This window comes from Dermacentor variabilis, chromosome 2 (genome assembly GCF_050947875.1).
Source record: "Dermacentor variabilis isolate Ectoservices chromosome 2, ASM5094787v1, whole genome shotgun sequence".
NCBI lineage: Eukaryota > Metazoa > Arthropoda > Arachnida > Ixodida > Ixodidae > Dermacentor > Dermacentor variabilis.
In genome coordinates this window covers 245,831,366-245,836,763 of record NC_134569.1, presented here as the reverse complement: position 1 = coordinate 245,836,763, position 5,398 = coordinate 245,831,366, and the positions used below count along the sequence as shown (strand labels likewise).

The 5,398-nt window shown below is 44.1% G+C and overlaps 1 long non-coding RNA gene across 2 annotated transcripts; it reads left to right on the top strand.

The window, feature by feature from the left end:
• Window positions 1–341: 341 nt before the first annotated feature.
• Window positions 342–4,750, top strand: LOC142571243 (uncharacterized). Of its 2 annotated transcripts, none has more exons than XR_012825812.1 (3): window positions 342–560; window positions 2,484–2,615; window positions 4,485–4,750. It is a non-coding gene; the product is annotated as an uncharacterized LOC142571243 (long non-coding RNA). The 2 variants fall into 2 exon arrangements; XR_012825811.1 differs by lacking the exon at window positions 342–560 and adding an exon at window positions 1,381–1,489.
• Window positions 4,751–5,398: the final 648 nt, after the last annotated feature.

The following is a 5,398-nucleotide window of genomic DNA, read 5'->3' as shown; positions in this document are numbered from 1 at the left end:
CAAGCGCGTCTTCAAGGTGTCCTGTCTCTACGAGAACGATGCCAATCCGAATCCACAATATACCGGCATTCCCATGCATACCACAGCGCAGCAGCGCCAGATTCCCCTCTAGGTAATGTAGTGAGAAACTCTATGAGCAGCAAACAGGCGGCCATACGAGCAAGCCGAGCAAGCAAACCTGTCAGAATAAACGTTCAATTTGCGCGGCCGCCCCGTGCCCAATGAAAAGCGACCGGAAGTGACGGGAGAACGCTGTACAGTCACATGCCGTCACTTCGGCGCGTGGCAGGACGGGAAGGCGGAAGCTACGCCATTATTGCATTCTCTCGCTACATGAAATGCGCTCGCGTCTCGCGCTGTGCGAAATAATTTTACACGTGTGGTTAGTTTTGTGCGCGGTGTAGAAAAAGGTGTGGCCCGTGCTTTGTGTGTTACTCGTGCTCCACTTCAAAGCAAAGCTTTCGTATGCACTGGAAGATGGATCCACGGACGCTGAGACGAGCAGTTGCAATGTGCCCTGTGTCGGCGGTCGGTAGTACTGCCATAATGGGAATTTTCAGGCAAGTGCCCATTTATTTGGTATTTCTTTGGTGGGTTACGTATTTTTGTTCGCTCTAGAAGTTTCTTACTGTGATCTCGTAGCATAATTCACTAATGTAAGAGCAAGAGCAGCTGCACTCCTAGAAGGGCAAGTTAACTACCTCGATCGCGCCCCTTCTTATATCGGGCGCGGTGCGCCTGCATAGTTACGCTTTGTTTCTCAGCGCTTGAACGTTCGTATATGTGATTCTTTTGTGCGTTCAGCATGGCTTCTTGTAATGTGGTCGACCACTTTTGCGTCGCGTAGAAAAAGGACGACTGACTTTGCCACCTTTCGAAAGAACTGGCGCGGTATTGGTTCTCCCTGATGCAGTCGCGTGCTGCTGTTGCTGCTTGCCGGGCGCCTTTAGCATGTTTTCGGCTCGTTTTGTCTGTGCGTGTGTGCGTGCTCGCGCTCGGCTCGATTCGTGTGTGTGCGTGCGCTCAGCTTGCTTTGTGTGCATGCGTGCGTGCGTGCGTGCGTGCGTGTGTGTGTGTGTGTGTGTGTGTGTGTGCGTGCGTGCGTGCGTGCGCGCGCGCGTTCTGTACATGCCGGTTTGTATGTCTAGTGCGTACGTGTTTTGTGAGCTTGTTTCTGTGTGGGTCGCTGTGTGTGCGTGCACGTGATAGCGTGTCTGCCTGCATGTATGTGTGCTTGTTTATCAATGTGCGCGTGCGTGCTTTTGTGTCTGCGCTTTGAGAGTGCGTATATTTATTTGTGTGTGCGCGAGTGCGTTTCGTGTGCGTGCATATGTATTGCATAAGGCCGGTAGAGTTTTACTCGCAATAAAACTCTTCCCATTTGGTGCAGCGAGTGTTGCCGCCTGAAACCTGAGTTTGATTTCAAGCCAACCTGGACAACTGCTGTATGAGGCGCCGTTTCTCAGGAGGATCAGTGGGAAGGCGTCAGGTATACGCTTCCTCCTTTTTCCCTCCTCTGCCCTGATGAATTGATATCCTTGATTGTTATTCTAAAGGGAACGTTACATCCAGAGCATAAATAAATGATTAAGAAATCTGGTAGTGTGTTTCACCATTACACTAATTCTGATCTTAAAGACGTGAATTTCCCATTAGCCCACAGTTCCGTTGATACAGACAACCGCTGAAATTGTGAACAGCAGGTTATTCGAGACGTCCTACGTTTATGGCAATTGTCCTCAGGAGCTCTAATGAATTTTGAAAATTTGGAGTGTAGTTGTGCTTTAGAGGTATCATATGCAAGCTTTATGTCTTTCCTGGTAGTTTGCATGCCCTTCGAAAGCTGTCGCCTATAGCCCTATTGAAATTCGTAACTACAGTTTGGAGAACTGGGGAAGCTGGAAGGCTTGTACTGGCTCTCGAGAAAGTGTTTAAGCTGGAAGTGTAGGTTGAGGAGTTTGGGGTTAGTCACACGAAGGCTTTTTTATGCCTTAGCAGTAGGAGTGTCAAAGGATAAAAAATGCAGTGTGTCAAGCGTGGGAAGCTGCTTATGTGGCAGAGGCTTGTGTGTTTGTTGTGTGTGCGTGTGTGTGTGTGCGCGCGCGCATGCATGCGTGCGTGTATGTGAATTCGCTCCTCACAAGGGAGTGTGTGTGTAAGTGAGCTACTTCTTTGCTGGTGCTATTTGCCAGAAATTGGGAAGAAAACACAATGATCAATATAACTTGAAATAATAAGCTATGCATAGCATGCTGGCAGAGTAGCAACAGCAGCATATAAGCATACAAACGTGCAGCTGTGTGACAATGTTAATGCATGACTGCAACATCTGGAAGGAAGCTTGCTTCTTTTTCAGTAAGCAGCACAAAGTCCATATTTTTTGCTTTTCTCGTGCAAATCAAAACGAGGCTCATTGCCAGTGATCTTGTCTTTCATTCTATTAGCAGTTGTTTATCTTGAACTTAGAGCGTTGTTTCTCGCAGGTCATGCAGATGATAGCAGCAATTTCACAATGCCCAGCCTTAGTGCCCTCCATCAAGAGCAAGCCACTTGCGTTCGCCTTCAGGCAGATAGATGGTTGATGTCTTCTAGGAAGCAGTTGGGAAGACAACATTGTAAGTAGATATAGGTGTGAAGTTTAATATAGTAAGTCAAGTTATAATTTAAAACTCTGAGGCTCCTTGGCGGCCTAAGCTTGATATTATGTGCAGTTGTGTGTGTTTTTAAATATTGCCGATTGTACTGCATACTGCAGGTATGACTGCTGATCCAAAGCATACACTTGCATTTTCTTGATGGCCTTTCATAATTAGGATTTTCTTTGTGCAAGGATATTCACAGACTGGAGCATTCCAGCATGATATTCTTTATTGTGCATTCAGTGCTAATTTCGTATGACCTTCCTGCTACCAATGTTGTTGCAGGAAAGGAGTATTTCTTTACTCTATGCAATGAGCTTGTTATTTGCTCGTTGCATTACTCGGCTACCTTTTAATTTAATCCCGTATAATTCTCAAGACCTTAAAATTTCAGCTGTTTTTATTTCAAATACAATATCAAAATGCGCCGGATTGCAATCTAGACTGCAAGGGATTTGAAGAAATTACAAGAAACTAGGACCTCTCATGGGTGTTAAAAAACATTTCCGCAGGCATTGCGCCTATTTCTTGTACTGAGCTAGCTGCTCATGCATATTGCAAGCATATGTCATTTCACACAGTTTTGCATGATATAGTAGGCCTATCATTGTCACTAAGCACAACCTTTCCTCATTTGCATCATGAAAATCTGCCTCATGCTTAATTTGGGACAAGTCTTGAAAAATGAATGTTTCATAATTTTAAAACTACACAAAGTATTGGTTTGGGCTTGGCAGTTTTCAGACAACTTGACCATGTTGAACCTAGCCATTACAAGATGAGAAAAAAAAACATGCACAGGAGGACTCATCCAATCAAATGCAATGCTGTGGAGATTTTCCATGTGGAAAAACGTACTTTTAGGTGGGAGAGGGTGGGTAGCCAATTTGCAACCATAGCGACTCATGCGGGTAGTGGCAACACAGGACGAGAAATGGTTGTGGCTCTTAGGTTCATTGAATATGAACACTTATATACAATTCCCAAAGATCATAAGTTTATTTAAACTTATGATCTTTGGGAATACTACTTGTCACCATATCGCCAAGCTAACCCATTGAAAGAAAGGGGCCTGCTCTAAGGAAAATAGTTAACACATGCTAAATTTTCAAGGAAAGTATGCCGAAATGTCAGTTCTTACTAAACTATTAAATAAGAAATACACAATAAATTTCAGTATACAGAAATGGTTTAATAAACTGCATTGGAGAGTTGGAGATTGTTGGGCCGGATGCAGGTATTGCAGGGCAAATGAGAATGCCAGTGGGGGTTCCCTCATTTTCATTTTGTGTGCACTCTCTGTAAAACTACTCTTCGTCTCCTAGTGTAATAATGTTGTGTAAAAACAGCCATATTTTAATGTCTTGTGCATGTCAGTCTTAATGTGCCATATCCCGTAAGGTTCTCAGCTGCAGTACTTATAAAGTGTAATGCAGGGATGTATTGCATATTTCATGTCAATTTATATTAAGGTCACATACACACTCTTGGACAAATGTCTGTTGAGAGATGTCATTGGTAGTGTCATTAAATTTAGTTCTCTTATTTTCTATGGTGAAAAGGCTGCTGTAAATTTATTTGCTTTTGCTGCTGTATGTGCCTAGTATTCAAAGTGACATAGTGGTTTAGTGTTCACAGTAAATGCAATTCCTAAATTTGCAAAATAAAAATTTCTCCTACCTTTCACCTGTCTTGCCCAGTTGCCTGAGCTGTGCATTGTTCCCAGTCACATTAATTAAGTTTGTTACTTTCAGGAGCTTGTTGCCTTATCAAATTTTCCACAGTGTACATGTGTAATTGCACAGACTGAACTCTCATGATTCTCTTCTTATTTTGCTAATGCAGGACGCAAGATTCCAGCAATGCCATGCGCTGCATTTATTGGTCAAGATGCTCAGAGAATGGAGTCCCTGCACCTCGTGGTTAACCGTGAACATTTCTTTCTTTTGGCAAGCTAAACGTCACTTGCTGCATCAATTGCATTTTTGCAGCTCAGATGTGTACTATATTTTTCTAATTTTGAATCAATTAATATTCACTGTGCAGTATAAAAAATGATGTACAGTGGGAAGGACAAGGACTGCGAGAGATGACATACACTGCGCTGACTTCCAACATTTTATTGCGTTGCCACATAGTGTGTTTATACACAAGAGGGGTCATGGGGGGCGCAGAAAATGAAACGCAGTCACAAGGGGTGTTCTAACAGCAAGTCAATGTACTAAGAACATGGTCACGAAAAAAAAAATCGCAATCTCTATCTGTGGAGATACAAGACTTCACTAGGGGTCAGCGTGATAGAGGGGGAACTAACGCACACACTACCCAATTTCCTGGTGCAATCAGCTTCAATAATGTACCGGGTGAGCTATGTCTCGCTAGAACTTGCGTATCTTCAAAGAGGGGCATGCAGCGGCAGTCCCGGCAATGAATGCCCAAGTGGCCTTGAACAGTGTTATGGACGTTATAGTGCACTCTTAAACGATCATTTAGGCACCTGCCTGTCCGTCCAACGTATTTACTGCCTCAAAACAGGGGAATATGGTAAACCACATTCGGTGCACATATCGCAAAATCTTTTCTGTGCCTGACAGAGCAAGAACTCTTGACGCGATTTAGGCGCGTTTACATGCTTACAGAGCTTTGCCAGCTTTTCCGGGGCTGAGACAAGGACTGGGATTCCTGGAGGTTGCCGAATCCTTTTTTAGCCTATCGGAGACATCATGCACATACGGTAGCACTGCGAACCTGTGTCTTCC